We start from the raw sequence: 16,915 nt of genomic DNA on the forward strand, positions 1-16,915 counted from the left end.
TGAATCCTGCTTTAGCTGATATGTTGGGTAATGTGATGGGAGAGTTTACTCAGGGTAAGAATGCCCTTTGTGTGAGCTCTGCAGTAGATTTCCTTTATTCATGGAGGGAATTGCCTTCCTACTCATGACTGTATAACTATGATTGATGAGTCAATGCCATCTGAATCAGTACATAAACAGCCCATTTTCACAACATCTGAGATCTTTAGCACATTGTATCACGTTCTTCTTTAGAAACCAAAAAAAACATGAAATTGAGCCTCAAGGAATCGGAGCAGGAGTAGACAATTCATCCCTTTCAGCTTGTTCCCCCATTCTATCAGATCATGGCTGGGCCAACCCAGACCTCAACACCTCTTTTATGCTTAATCCGCAAAGCCCTCAACTGCTCAATATTTCAAAAATCTATCTGCCCTCTTTTAAAATAATTTGAGATAGAATCACAGATACCCTACTGTGTAGAAACAGGCCCTTCAGCCCAACAAGCCAGAACAACCCTCCGAAGAGTAACCCAACCATTCCCCTCCCACATTTAACTTTCACAATTGTTTGGGCGAGAAAATTCTAGCCATTCACTGAGAGAAAAAAATCTTTACTTTTTCTAAAATGAATGTTCCCTTATGTAATGTCCCTGGTTTGAGACTTCACTGGTGCTAGAAGATCTCATCAACATCTACCCTGTCAATTTCCTCAGAATCTTGTTTCCATAAGATCACCCCTGCTTATCTATTCTTGATAGGTCAACCCTTTCGTCCTCAAAACAGCTAAGTGAATCTTTTTTGAATGGTTTCCGATGTTAGTTTATCCTTTATTAAATATGGGAGCTAACATTGTATACAGTACTCCAAGTGAGGACTCAGCAACAGCCAGTGTGGTTAACCAATCCTCAGTCCATGCCAATGCATTACCCCGATAACATGAGCTCCTAAATTGTGCAATTAACTTTTATGTAGCATCTTATCATTTACATTTTTAAAATCCAAATACAGAACATCATTGGATTGCCCTTTATTAGCCCTGCTTGTTATCTCCTCAATGAACTGTCGTAAATTTGTCAAATATAGTTTCTCTTTCACAAAACCCAGTCTACCATGTTTAATGATAAGCTTTTCTAAATGTCCTGCAATTTCTTTCTTTAATATTCGACTCTGTAGATTCTTTCAGTAGATTTGCTAAGTATGATTCCCCTCTCTTAAATCCATGCAGACTCTGTCCAATCCTGTCACTGTTCAGTAAGAAACCTGACTGTACTCCAATATAGTTAGTAAATGTATCTGTATTTATTTTTAAAAATTGATTACTTATAAATGCTGGACCCATGCAATATCAATGAATTAGTGACTCTGAATTTGGGTTATCATTTTTTTTTTGTTCATTCCTTTTTGTACTGTGTTATGCAGACAGCACCAAGTGATCACTCTTAATTGTGAGTAACTTTGAAAATAATATATTTTAAAAATGACATCCCAAAACGCTGCATCAATATTGTGCAAGGAGGATTTTGCATTCAATAGTTTGCAGATAAAATTGAACAGATTTTTGCTGCAATTTGGCCTGACTGCAGGTTACACCAAAGTGGCAACTCTGTTGTCAAATTCTTACTTGACACTGCCCAAGGCGATACTGATGGGACTGATTTGCCATTCTTGTTCACCAGCTTTATTTCCAGGTTTAATCCTATAATCATTCTGGAGCTTGTAATTTTAGACAACTTCTCTTTTAGGTACATATGTAAATATCATACTGAAATGTTGCACTGAATGGTACCAAATCTGAAATTAGTCTCTAATCTGATAGTAACATGTTCTGACCCTTCTACATATGTATTGGCATAAGTCTATGCCAGTTATTTTTCTGAAGCCTGTGATTCCTGATGAAGGGCTTATGCCCGAACCATCAACTCTCCTGCTTCTCAGATGCTGCCTGACTTGCTGTGCTTTTCCAGCATGACACTTTCCGACTCTGAAGTCCAGCTTCTTTGGTCATCACTTTCTCCTTTGATCAACAAAAATTATTCTTGATTTAATCTTCTCAAAGTGCAATACGAACCAATTCATGAAATTCAGATATCTCACATTTACCTTAACTATGTGAAGGCTAAGACATTACTAAATTATTATCAGTAATTGAAACCGTGCTGACAAACTTGTGCAGTATCAATGCCTCACCTTTAGAGTGTTCCCAGATATCGCGCAGCTGCAGTATTTTGTTTTGCACTCAGCTATATGTTGTTCTCACTTGTTTCTTTGTGAAAGATTACAAAATTAACTTGGATGAATGAACTTATGATTTCTTTAACCAATGTTGGGAGAAAAAAAGTCAGTATTTCAAGTGCTGATAAAGTAAAATAAACTGATAATCAGTAGAAAGGGTTTAAGATGGATATGGAACAAATGCTGGAACAAATGCTGGGATTAGATTAATTTTTGATATCTGGTCAGCATGGGCAAGTTGGACTGAAAGGTCTGATTTTGTGTTGTACAACTGTGACTTCATTCTCTCAGTTATTCAAGAAGTTGAATACTTCGAGGAGGAAAACGAGAATTTATGCAGAGATTGCACTTGAAATGATAATTGAGGTATATCAAACTCACATTGTTTCATGACCTTTTCCTCTGGGTTCTTCAATGAACAAACTTGTTTTATTATCTGAATAACTATGTATCATGTGATTTGTTTCGCACAAAATATTTCGTTAGGATCTGGTGAACTAGGAAGTGTTCATGTTTAAAATTTAGGCAGCGTGATTATTAAGCAAGAAAAGGTTAGCGTTTTACTCCCACTGAATCATTGCTCTATAAAAGATAACAAGCTTTTTATCTTTTCTGGGCACTGAATATATGGAAGTCAATTCTGAAGGAAAAAATCCTCGTCGGTAATGTTCCCACATATGTGGAGTAATTGCTTCTGGTCAGTCTTCAGGCTATAGAGGCTAGGAAAGAAATGAGTTGGCCACAGTGAGCAACACCATTTGGATGGACTATGCTTATTGGGGAAACTTGTAGGATCTATAGAAGAAACATGTGTTTCAGAGTGTATGCAATAAACCTGAACATTGTTATTTTTTTCATAGAGCTTGGGACCTGACTGGAGCATCACCGAAGTTAGTATTGTTTGTTAAATTTCCAAACTTGCCAAATTATTGTTGGTAAATGCAGGTGACTTTAGCAAAGCACATTTCACACTCCCCAGCCAGGAATTTGATCCCAATTGTCAGTCCATCCATTCCTATGGATAACAGGTATTTTAAATGTGAGCACTCCATTTAACTATTTGAATCGAATACTTCTGTGGTTAAGTTCTCTTGCATTCTTAATTTCAAATTAATCAATGTGATTTTTTTTGTCCCCCCTGAATTTGCCAAGCACGGGGCAGTTCTGGAATATTCCAAATATTTACAATAGATGCATTCACACTATTGAAGGCAACTTGGCAGATTTGAATACCATTCAGGTAGTCAACAACAATACATAAGTAACTTTATGAATTGCTTACTGTACACCAACAACACAAGCCAAATATTAGTGAAACCACAGATTGTTTCCCATGGATTCCCAAATCTAAACAGTGCTTTCCAGATATGCTCACTATCACCATCTGGGAGCAGTCTCCCAAAGTGCTCCCAGAATTTAGAAAGCGCATTCACTGCCCTCCAAAGCTAAATCTGCTGTCACAGGCTTCACTCTTATTGTATACAATGACATTTACTGTCCAATTCTTTAACGTGACAAATGATTTTGCAAACAATTTATAAAATACTTTAAATCCTGAGGAAATGTGATGTCAGCCCTTTGTAGAAATGAATGGAAAGTGTGATGTTAGCTTGACCTTTGGCTCTATGTATCAGGCCGAACTGAACCTTTAGCAAGATGTGGGATGGTTCCCACACACTGTTTAAAAAACCAAAGATTATGCCCTGAGATTTAAATGTTCAATCAGGTTTAATAAAAATCCTTCCAAAAATTGAGTTTTCAATTTTTGGGAGAAGATTTGTAGCTCGGGAGCTCGTTGCTGTGGTTCTGTTCGCCGAGCTGGGAATTTGTGTTGCAAACGTTTCATCCCCTGTCTAGGTGACATCCTCAGTGCTTGGAAGCCTCCTGTGAAGTGCTTCTGTGATGTTTCCTCCGGCATTTATAGTGGCCTGTCTCTGCCGCTTCCGGTTGTCAGTTCCATCTGTCCGCTGTAGTTGCCGGTATATTGGGTCCAGGTCGATGTGTTTGTTGATAGAGTCTGTGGATGAGTGCCATGCCTCTAGGAATTCCCTGGCTGTTCTCTGTTTGGCTTGCCCTATAATGGTAGTGTTGTCCCAGTCGAATTTATATTGCTTGTCATCTGCGTGTGTGGCTACTAAGGATAGCTGGTCGTGTCATTTCGTGGCTAGTTGGTTTCATGGATACGGATCGTTAGCTGTCTTCCTGTTTGTCCTATGTAGTGTTTTGTGCAGTCCTTGCACGGGATTTTGTACACTACATTGGTTTTGCTTATGCTGGGTATCGGGTCCTTCGTTCTGGTGAGTTATTGTCTGAGAGTGGCTGTTGGTTTGTGTGCTGTTATAAGTCCTAGTGGTCGCAGTAGTCTGGATGTCAGTTCGGAAATGTTCCTGATGTATGGTAGTGTGGCTAGTCCTTTGGGTTGTGGGATGTCCTCATTCCATTGTCTTTCCCTTCGGCATCTGTTGATGAAATTGCGCGGGTATCCGTTCAAAGTTTGTGAGAAGATTTGTAGCTCGGGTGCTCGTTGCTGTGGTTCTGTTCGCCGAGCTGGAAGTTTTTGTTGCAAACGTTTCGTCCCCTGTCTAGGTGACATCCTCAGTGCTTGGGAGCCTCCTGTGAAGCGCTTCTGTGGTGTTTCCTCCGGCATTTATAGTGGCCTGTCCCTGCCGCTTCCGGTTGTCAGTTTCAGCTGTCCACTGTAGTGGCCGGTATATTGGGTCCAGGTCTATGTGTTTGTTGATGGAGTTTGTGGATGAGTGCCAAGCTCCTAGGAATTCCCTGGCTGTTCTTTGTTTCGCTTGCCCTATAATGGTGATGTTGGCCCAGTCAAATTCATGTTGCTTGTCGTCTGCATGTGTGGCTACTCGGGATAGCTGGTCGTGTCGTTTCTTGGCTAGTTGATGTTCATGGATGCGGATCGTTAGGTGTCTTCCTGTTTGTCCTATATAGTGTTTTGTGCAGTCCTTGCATGGGATTTTTTACACTACGTTAGTTTTGCTCATGCTGGGTATCGGGTCCTTCGTTTTGGTGAGTTGTTGTCTGAGAGTGGCTGTTGGTTTGTGTGCTGTTATAAGTCCTAGTGGTCGCAGTAGTCTGGCTGTCATTTCAGAGATGTGCTTGATGTATGGTAGTGTGGCTAGTCCTTTGGGTTGCGGCATGTCCTCGTTCTGTTGTCTCTCCCTTAGGCATCTGTTGATGAAATTGCGAGGATATCCGTTTTTTGCGAATACCTTGTATAGGTGTTCCTCTTCCTCTTTTTGCAGTTCTGGTGTGCTGCAGTGTGTTGTGGCCCTTTTGAACAGTGTCTTGATGCAACTTCGTTTGTGTGTATTGGGGTGGATGTTTTCATAGTTCAGGACTTGGTCTGTGTGTGTGGCTTTCCTGTAAACCTTTGTGGAGAATTCTCCGTTCGGTGTTCTCTGTACCATCACGTCTAGGAATGGGAGTTGGTTGTCCTTTTATTCCTCTCTCGTGAATCGGATTCCTGTGAGTGTGGCATTGATGATCTGGTGTGTGTTCTCTATTACTGAGTTTTTAATGATTACAATAATTAACCCAAACTCTGGGTCAGATATGTGGATGACACCGTTGTCACACACACAGACACAGACCTGAACTACGAAAGCAACCACCCCAATACACACAAATGAAGTTGCATCAAGACACTATTCAAAAAGGGCCACAACACACTGCACACCAGAACTGCAAAAAGAGGAAGAGGAACACCTGTACAAGGTATTCGCCAAAAACGGATATCCTCGCAATTTCATCAACAGATGCCTAAGGGAAAGACAATGGAACGAGAACATGCCACAACCCAAAGGACTAGCCACACTACCATACATCAGGAGCATTTCCAAACTGACAGCCAGACTACTGCGACCACTAGGACTCATAACAGCACACAAACCAATAGCCACACTCAGACAATAACTCACCAGAACGAAGGACCCGATACCCAACATGAGCAAAACCAATGTAGTGTACAAAATCCCATGCAAGGACTGCACAAAACACTACATAGGACATACAAGGAAGACAGCTAACGATCTGTACCCATGAACACCAACTAGCCACAAAATGACACGACCAGCTATCCTTAGTAGCCATACACGCAGATGACAAGCAACATGAATTCGACTGGGACAACACTACCATTATAGGGCAAGCCAAACAGGGAACAGCCAGGGAATTCCTAGAGGCATGGCACTCATCCACAGACTCTATCAACAAACACATCGACCTGGACCCAATATACCGGCAACTACAGCGGACAGCTGGAACTGACAACCGGAAGCGGCAGAAACAGGCCACTATAAATGCTGGAGGAAACATCACAGAAGCACTTCACAGGAGGCTCCCAAGCACTGAGGATGTCACCTAGACAGGGGACGAAACGTTTGCAACACAAATTCCCAGCTCGGCGAACAGAACCACAACAAAAATTGAGTTTGACTTCAGCTCCTTTAAAGATTCATGCTCTTGGCCTTCAATTTTGTGACATGTGATCATTCTTTGGTCAAGGTGGCTGTGTGCAACACTGCAGGATGTTGTGCTGAAGTGCCTCATTGGGTGAATGAGCTTTATTACTGGTATAACTTGGCTAATTTTGAGATGGAATATTATTTTGAGTTAAATCTTGTTTTTAAACTGAGATGTGCTTGTGTAACTCAAGTGTGGAAACTATGCTCATGTTTGCAATGAACCTTTCACTTTTGGAGATTAGTATTTTTCCGATCTGCTTTGTAAATAAAGTTCAATATAGAAAGCACAGTGCTGGAGAACAGCATGTCTGAGGGGAATAAAACATTGTAAGCTCCAAGTCTCATGACCATTTGTCCGTTCAGACGAAGAGTCACTGAAATTGAAATGTAACATTATTTTTCTCTTCACCGATGCCCTCAGAACTGCTGAGTTTCTCCAGCACTTTGTTTCTGGGGTTCAGATCTCCAGCACCTGCAGTTTATTGTTTTGTTATAGATCCTATGATTTGACTTGGGGAGTGAGAGGCAGCAACTGTGATCAATGAGGATAAAACTCCCCAACCACGGAAAACAAACCGGTTCTTTTTACTTTGCAAAACACAACTGTAAATAAGAAATGCAGTTAAGCTAAGTGCAAGATGGTATACCACCTGCCTTGTCTCAAACTTGCTACTCATCTTTGAGGACTAATCTGTCAGAATTGTGTTTGCTCTTTTCCTTTGAGATCACAGTCCACAAATGTCCAAGTTCCAATTCCTGGGCCGGGCCCAGTTACCACATTGCAGTGGGGTGGGGAGCGTTGTGTCAGCCTGAAGTTTTTGTTAACAACAACATTGCAGGTTGAAGTTGACGGTTTTGACAAATATTGCGTCATCAAACTTGGAGGAAATCCTTCCGAATGTATTGATTAACTGGACTGAGCCTCTTTACATGCAGCCCTGTTAGTAGTGCTGTAATATTCTCAGTTAATAATCACACAACACCAGGTTATAGTTCGACAGGTTTAATTGGAAGCACACTAGCTTTCGGAGCGCCGCTTCTTCATCAGGAGATTGTGGAGGGCACAATTCTAAGGCACAGAATTTATAGCAAAAATTTAATGTGATGTAACTGAAATTATCCCATTGAAAAATACCTTGATTGTCTGTTGAGTCTTTCATCTGTTCAAATACCATGATAGTTTCACTTCTTTCATGTGTAAATCACAAAACCTTTTTTGAAAGGTTGTATTCCTGTCAGTGGCCCATCAAATCACTCATTGTATTAATCACTGCACAGTCTCAACAAAGGAATGAAACTGGATGGACCACATTACATCTACCAATGCACTGGAAAATACAACAACACAATCAGCCCTCTTGACCCTGCAACTTCTGTCTCACTGTGTGCCAACAACAGCAGAACTGTACTCCAGCCCAATCTGAAATCTCATGGCCTGGTATATCCCCCACTCAACTATTAACATCAAGCCAGGGGATCAACCCTGGTGCAATGGAGAGTTCCGCAGGGCATGCCAGGAGCAATACCAGGGATACCTAAAAATATGGTGCAAAATTGGTGAAGCTACCCAACCTGCATGCCAAACAGCGCAAGCAACACCAAATAGAACTATGTGATCCAACAACCAATGGATCAGATCTGAGCTCTGCAGTTCTGCCACACCTAGTCAGGAATGGTGATGGACAATTAAACAACTCACTGCAGGAAGCATCACAGATATCCCCACCCTTACTGATGGAGGGGTCTCACACATCCATGCAACAGACAAGACAACAGCATTTGCAGCAATCTTCAGCCAGCAGTGCCAAGTGGATGAGCCTTCTACATTGGTCCCTGACATCACAGATGTGAATCAATTTGGTTGAAAACTTACTTCAAATCAGATCAAGAAATGGAGAAGTAGTGTAAAGGCTGTCGGCCCGACCAACATTGTGGCAATAATACTGATGGCTGTGCTCCAGAAATTGCTGCCCATCAAGACAAGTCCAGTACTGGCACCTACTGACATTGTGGAACATTTCCCAGGGATGCTCAACACAAAAACGCAGGACAGAGCCAACCCAGCCAATTTCCCTCCATCAGTCCACACTCGCTCAGCAGTGAAGTGATGGAAGGTGTCAACAACAGTGCTGTCACGCAGCTGCTCAGCAATAACCTTCTGTGACACCCAGTTTGGGTTCTGCCAGGGCTACTCAGTTCCTGATCTTGTTACAGACTTGATTCACAAACTGACAAACAGCTGAATTCCAGAGGTGAGGTCAGGGTGATTGCCCAGTCCCACTCCAAGACCACTATTTCGACTTCAGTGATATCACCTGACCTCACCACAGTCTCAGCTCATTTACTGAAACTCTCATTCATTCATTTTGTTAACTCTAGATTTCATTATCTAAACCCACTCCTGGCCAGAATCCCACAATCACCCTCCCTCTAATCTCCAGAATTATTGAAAACTCTACCGCCCAAGTGCTCACTTGTTCCAGAACTTGCTGATCCATCAAAAGGCTCCCATTTATAAGCAACAACAATTTACTTTCACACCCTTGACTTAATTCCTGGCAGTAATCATTCCTATCTCCCTGCACCACACACCCTTTCATATCTCAAGAACTCATTTTAGTTTAGACTCCCAATGATGTGTTTATTTTTGAGTTCAGCTGTGTGACTGTTTCGATAGATTCCAAGGCAGCATGGTCTGGAATTCCCACCCTCTAAGATCTGCTTTCTTCCTTTAAGGCATTCCTGAAAAATTGCGTATTTGGCAATGGTTTTGGTCACTGGATATAATATTGTCCAGCTGTGGCCTTATGTCAAAAGTTCTCAATATTTTTGTGAAATTAAAAATGTGTTGATTTGTACAGATATCTTCTACTTTTCACTATCGCTGAGTGAATAATCTGTAATGTCTCTTACCCAACCACGTTGTGGGAGTGCCTTCACCATTCAAACTGCAGCTGTACAAGGACGTCAAACATCATCCTCTCCACAGGCAACAGGGCTTTGGCAATGACCACTGGTATCTGTGGAAGGACAAATACACATGATGTTTCAGGGAGTGCAATATGAATTATAGGGAATGAAAATGGTGCAGAATGTGACTGTCAGAAATGGAAGAAAAATCCATTCACTATTGGAAAAAAGAATTCTTGACTGTCAAAGATATTGTGGAAAAAATAACCTGATAATTGAGCAGCATACGGTCAGGAGTCAGGCAGCCGTGGACAATCCATTTACAAAAAAGGTCTGTGAATGTAGTAGTAAAATACTAAACATGGCAAAAATACACTCATGTGAGACTGAGGAAGCTAGATAACGAACAAGTGGACATTAAGGAGCCCAGCAGTGAATCACAGCAGTGTTCACTTTTATGATCCCACAGTCAGAGATGTCTAGCACAAAAACAGACTTTTCAGTCCAACTTATCTATGCAAACCAGATATTCTAACCTAAACTATTCCCATTTGCCAGCACTTGACCGACATCCCTCTGAACCCTTCCTATTCAAATGCCTTTTAAATGTTACAATTTTGGTTGCCCTTTAGGCTCCTTTTGAATTTTCCCCTCTCATCCTAAACCTATATCCTCTAGTTCTGGGCTCCACCACCCCAGGGTAAACACCTTGTCTATTTACGCTATCCATGCCCCTCACAATTTTATAAACCTCTTCAACATCACACCTCAGTCTATGACACTCCAGGGAAAATGGCCCCAGCTTATTATGCCTCTCCCTGCAACTCAAATCCTCCAACCCTGGCAACATCCTTAAACAATCAATTCTCGAGGGGATCCAAGATGGCGGCGACCCAGCAAGACTGAGTCTATAGTGCTCCTCCCAAGACCTGGGTACAGTGGGTCACCCACCTCCTACCACGCTCACCAAATCATTTATAATAGTTGTGTAATTTAATTAGTTGTGTAATATTATATTTAAACAATTTAATCCTAAGTTAAAATGACTAAAGGGAAGGGAGCCCGCAGCTCTCAGCAAGCAGGAACCCCTCCCCCACCCTCTCCAGCTGCAGCAGAGGCGTCCACAGCCGCCCCGGGGGACTTACCAACAGTAACAAGCCTTGCAGAAATGATTTCCAAGCTTGACTCGAAGATCGATGCCTTTATTGCAGAATCCAGAAATCGTTGGGACTCGCTCTCGGCCGCGCTGCAGAAGCACGACCGAGAAATCCAAGAAATTGAGCGCCGAGTCGGAGGGGCGGAGCTAAAGGCCGCGACCTCCGAGACTACCGCTCAATCGGCCGTGGATCGGGTCCGGACTCTCGAGCAGCGAGTCCGGACCTTGGAAAATCATATTGACGACCTCGATAATCGAGGTCATCGAAAAAATATTCGTTTGCTGGCCTTCTCGAATGGGAAGAGGAAGGCCAGCTTACAGCATTCCTGGAGCAGTGGCTGCCACAACTTTTAAATCTGCAAGCTGGATCAGGCCAGGTAAGGGTGGAATGGGCCTACCGGCTCGCAATACGCGGGCCCGGCTCGAACCAGCGCCCACGCCCGGTCCTGTTCCGGCTGCAGAGCTACAAGGAGAGGCAGATACTCCTAGAACCCTCTAGAAATCTCAGAAAAGACCCCCAAGCCATGATCTACAAAGGATCCAAGATCATGCTATTTCAGGACTTTTCCCCGGCTCTGGTTCGAAAGAGGAAGGCATTCGACGAGGCGAAGAAGCGTTTAAGGGACTTAAATATTCAGTACTCCTTACGCTACCCAGCGACGTTACGCTTTAACCATGAAGGATCCGTATATAACTTTGGATCACCAGAAAAGGCTAAGGAATTCTGGGACTCTCTTAGATAAACTGTAAGACATAATGGATGTTAGTCTGCCTTTCCCACCCGCTTTGGTTTATATCCCCCCTTTTTTCTCTCTTACCTTACTGTTTAATATTATCATGGGGGGTGGGGAGAGGGATTTGATTTTCTCCCCCCCCCCCCCTTGGGGTTGTTTTCTGTTATTATTTTATGTATATATGAGGGATGTGTGTGCTGGGGGGTTTGGTTAATTTGGTGGGGGGAGGTGGTTACCTTATTCAATTTTACCTCTGTCTCTAGGAACGGGGTTGTTTTCCCCTTGTTATTTTGTATTATTATATTTAATTATTATTTGTTGAGGTGGTAATTTTATAGTTATATGTTTATATATGGTATTAACATTACCAAATATACCCAGGTGTTGGTATGGGTGGGGGTAGGGTGCTCACTGTTAACTCTAGCTTTGTATTATATTTGAATTCTCCTCATTCAAGGGTGGGGTCCTTGGTTGGGAGAGGATATGAGGGACTTTTGGAGAGGAAATGACGCCCCCTGGGAACAAGGGGGAAAGTCTCCACTTAGATACATTTTATATTTTTTTTATTTAGAAATAGTTTTTTACTCTATTGTTGTGGGTGTATTAAAGAGGCTTTATTTTTGTAAATTTTACATGTTCTACGCTCGGGATGTTCTGGATAGGGTTCACCCTCCCGAGGGGTCTCGGATTGGCCCAGAGGATTATGGTTGATCAGTCGGTTAAGTGGTGCACCTGGAATGTCAAGGGGAGTAATTCGCCAGTCAAAAGGAAGAAAATATTATCAAATCTTAAGAAGGAAAGAGTTGATATAGCTCTCCTACAGGAGACACACCTGTCAGATAAAGAACACTTGGAAATTACGACAGGGCGGATTTGATCAGGCCTTTTTTTCTTCTTTTAGCTCAAAAAGCAGGGGAGTTGTTATTCTTGTTTGGAAGAATTTCCCTTACAAAATCCTAAAGCAGATAAAAGACGAATCTGGACGATATATCTTGATTAAAGCCCTCATAAATGGAGAGGAATATGGGATTTTAAATTTGTACTGCCCCCCGGCACACCCTTTTAAATTTATAACGGAAGCCTTTTCAAAATTGATGGCTTTTGATGTCCGTCATATAATTATAGGGGGAGACTTTAATTGTATTATGGATCCGGAAATAGATAGGATTCCCAAGAGTACTGCAGGAGTATCTCCCAGATCTAGACAATTGATGGATCTGAACAAAGAATTAGGATTAGTAGATGTATGGAGATGTCTTCATCCACAGGGTAGAGATTTTTCTTTCTACTCTAATCCACATAAATGTCATACCAGAATTGATATGTTTTTTGCCCCCTCGATTTTTTTAAATTCCATATCATCCTGTAAAATAGGTAGTATAGCAATTTCTGACCACGCTGCTGTATATATGGAAACTAAGGGGAGGAACAATGGGACATCCCCTCGGCAATGGCGTATGGACCCCTTCCTAATGAAAGATAGTAAATTTGTAAAGTACTTCTCTCAAGAATTTAAAACTTTTTTAGAAATTAATTCAGGTACAGCTAGCAACCCGTCAATGATGTGGGAGACCATCAAAGCTTACACGCGAGGCTTGATCATCTCCTACTCAGCGACCCAGAAGAAATTAAAGGGAGAACAACAGCGTCTGCTTGAAGCCCGCTTAAAAGCGGCTGAAACAACATACACTGATAGACCTTCTATTACTAAATTGCAAAGGATTACAGCTCTTAGGACAGCTCTAAACACTACGCTTACTCAAACGGCTAAGAGGGAAATATTATTTGCAAAGCAAAGGTTATATGAATATGGCGACAAACCGGGTAGATACTTAGCATTTCTTGCAAAGAAAAAAAAAGGCCCCTCAGACTATTACGTCTATCAAGGAAAGTACGGGTATTTTGACTCATGATCACAAAAAGATTAATGCGATCTTTAGAGAATTTTATTCTGAGTTATATAAATCACAGGATTGTGAAGATAGGATGAAGAGGATGCAGTCATTTTTAAAAAAATTTGACTTTTCCAGGTCTAACTCCGGAACAAGTATCGGTCCTAAATGCTCCTCTTACACCCCAAGAAATAGTTGATGCAATTAGGCAACTTCAAAATGGTAAGGCGCCGGGCCCAGATGGTTTTCAAGCTGAATTCTATAAAGAATTTACAGAAATACTGGACATGTACTTATGGACATGTACAACTATGCATATAGTCAGGGCTGTCTCCCGCCTTCGCTGAAAGAGGCAAGTATCTCTCTTATCCTTATAAAAGGAAAGGACCCAGAAGATTGTACATCATACAGACCAATATCCTTGCTAAATGTAGATTTTAAAATCCTCTCTAAAACGTTAGCACTGAGACTAGAAAGGATACTGCCACATATTATAAAGGAGGATCAGACGGGGTTTATTAAGGGCCGTAGATCATCCAATAATGTTAGAAGGGCTCTGAATATGATTCAAGCTTGTCATCAGGGAAAGATACCAGGAGTAGTGGTTTCATTAGACGCGGAAAAGGCATTTGATAGGGTCGAATGGTCATATTTGTTTTACACATTGGAGAGGTTTGGCATTGGAAAGGTGTTTATCAAATGGGTCTCAACATTGTATAGTGATCCCAAAGCAGTTGTGGTTACCAATGGATTAGGTTCGGATAGCTTCAGTGTGGGTAGGGGCTGCCGTCAGGGATGTCCCCTCTCGCCATTGTTATTCACGCTAATAATTGAACCACTAGCAGAAGCTATACGAGCTGATCCTAATAGAGTGGCCCCAAGGATTGGTACAGGTAAACATAAAATTATCCTTTATGCAGACGATGTTCTTCTATTCCTCAGTAACCCTTTGATGTCCATACCTCGCTTAATCCAAATTATTAATACATTTAGTGCATTCTCAGGCTATAAAATTAATTTTTCAAAATCTGAGGCTATGCCAATGGGTGGCCTTGCTATGATACCCCGCTTAGCGGACGGATCCCTTTTTCCCTTTCGCTGGTCCCTGGAGGGCTTCTTATATTTAGGCATTTTTATTATTCCAGTATTTGATCAGTTGTATAAGGCTAACTTTGTGTAATTACTGGAAAGGATAAGGCAGGACCTCCAGCGATGGGGAGACCTACCAATTTCCTGGTTGGGTAGAATAGCACTAATCAAAATGAATGTCCTGCCCCGTCTCCTATATCCTATGAGAATGCTTCGGGTGATGCTGCCGAGGACGGCTTTATGTAAATTATATGGCTGGCTGGGTTCCTTTATCTGGAATCATAGGCGGCCCCTCATTAAGCTGAAGAAGCTACAGCTTCCACAGGCAAGGGGTGGATTGGATTTCCCAGACTTTAGGAAATATCAGTTAAGTTCCCTATTAAGTTACATAGCTGATTGGGTCTTGTCTGATCCACAATCAATCTGGTTGGACATCGAGGCTTCTCAAGTAAAATACCCACTTATTAACCTTTTATTCTCAGACAAAAGGAAAATCATTACAGATCACTGTAAAAACCCTATAATACTAAATACAATCAAGGCTTGGAATATAATGCGGCAAAATGAGGGCAATTCACATAAAACATCCCCCTATGCACCGATAGTGGGAGCATGGGGATTCCAACTGGGGTTAACAGATGCCACTTTTAAACTCTGGAGATCCAGGGGTATCTCATGTCTAGGGGATCTATTTAAAGACGGGGTCCGGATGTCTTTCGAACAGCTGCGTCAGAAATTCGGATTACCCAATGGAGACCTCTTTCGATACTTCCAAATTCGAGATTATATACAGAAGAAGACTACGTTATTAGATAGTCTTTATAAATCCGATAGAGAATGTAGTGTCCTACGACCAGTGGGGGTATCTTCCGTCAGTACTATTTATCATTTACTACATGATGAAGTATCAGGAGATATGGATAGATTAGATTAGATTAGATTAGATTAGAGTGTGGAGCAGGCCCTTCGGCCCAACAAGTCCACACCGACCCGCCGAAGCGAAACCCACCCATACCCCTACATTTACCCCTTACCTAACACTACGGGCAATTTAGTATGGCCAATTCACCTGACCCTGCACATCTTTGGACTGTGGGAGGAAACCGGAGCACCCGGAGGAAACCCACGCAGACACGGGGAGAACGTGCAAACTCCACACAGTCAGTCGCCTGAGGCGGGAATTGAACCTGGGTCTCTGGCGCTGTGAGGCAGCAGTGCTAACCACTGTGCCACCGTGCCGCCCACAACGGATAATCTGCTTAAAACATGGGATCAGAATCTGGGACTAGAAATCTCCACAGAAACGTGGAATGATATTTGGGAAAATGCTAGAAGAATTACTATTTGTAACAGAACCCAGGCTATCCAGCTGAAGATACTTCATAGGGCCCATATATCACCAGTTCGATTGGCAAAATTTAAGGCAGGAGCATCTCCATTGTGTCCTAAATGCAAAATAGAGGTGGGCACTCTTGTACATTGCTTATGGACCTGTCATAAGATCCGTAGATATTGGACTAAAGTAGCAAGTAGCCTGACAGAAATTTTAGGAACAGAAATTAAAGTGGACCCTGTATCTCTCCTCTTGGGCTTTTTGAACTTTCCCTCCCTGGACACGTACGGGAAGAGACTATTTTCCAATCTTTCTTTCTGTGCAAGGAAAAATATTTTGGTGAACTAGGCGGCTGAGGGCCCCCCTGGACTTTCAAATTGGCACAGACTAATTATGGAATGTATTCCCCTTGACTTCCTTACAAATATGGTGCACCGAAAGACCGAATTATTTTATAAAATATGGCAGCCCTTTTTGAATTACATAAATACAGATATTTCGGCTATCCTAACAAGGGCTTTTATTTAATTGAGATTACAAACCTGGCTGGTCCGGGGCCCCTCGGGGGAGGAATCCCGCACGAATACGGGTTTTATTATATCTGATGCTAACACATCCCGAGCATGTAAGAGACTTAAATATACACTCTGGTTAGTTGTAGGTTAGATTAGTAGATAGTTGAGTTTTGTTTATTTATTTTTCTTTTTTTCGGTTTTTTTTGTTGTTGTGTTTTTTTTTGTTAAATTTTGGCTATTGTATATTTGAGCTAATTGTATATCAATGTTTATATCTATCTGAGAGTTTTGTTTATTTTTGTAAACTTGTAAAAATGTTAAATTTCTAATAAAAATATCTATAAAAAAAAATCAATTCTCAAACCTTCCATGTTTCAGTGCCTCTTTCTGATGAGAGGGAGACCAGAATTGCGCACCATATTCCAAAAGTGGCCCAACCAATGTCCTGCACAGCTCCTTTACTCAATGCTCTGATCAACGAAGGGAAGAATCCCAAACAATTTCTTCACTATCCTATCTACCTGTGACTCTACTTTCAAGGAACCATGAACATGCATTCCAAGGTCTCTTTGTTCAGCAAGACTCTCCA

Source organism: Chiloscyllium plagiosum, unplaced genomic scaffold, assembly GCF_037043375.1.
Source record: "Chiloscyllium plagiosum isolate Xiang-an unplaced genomic scaffold, Cpla_swu_hap1 HiC_scaffold_11, whole genome shotgun sequence".
In the NCBI taxonomy this organism is placed as follows: Eukaryota; Metazoa; Chordata; class Chondrichthyes; order Orectolobiformes; family Hemiscylliidae; genus Chiloscyllium; species Chiloscyllium plagiosum.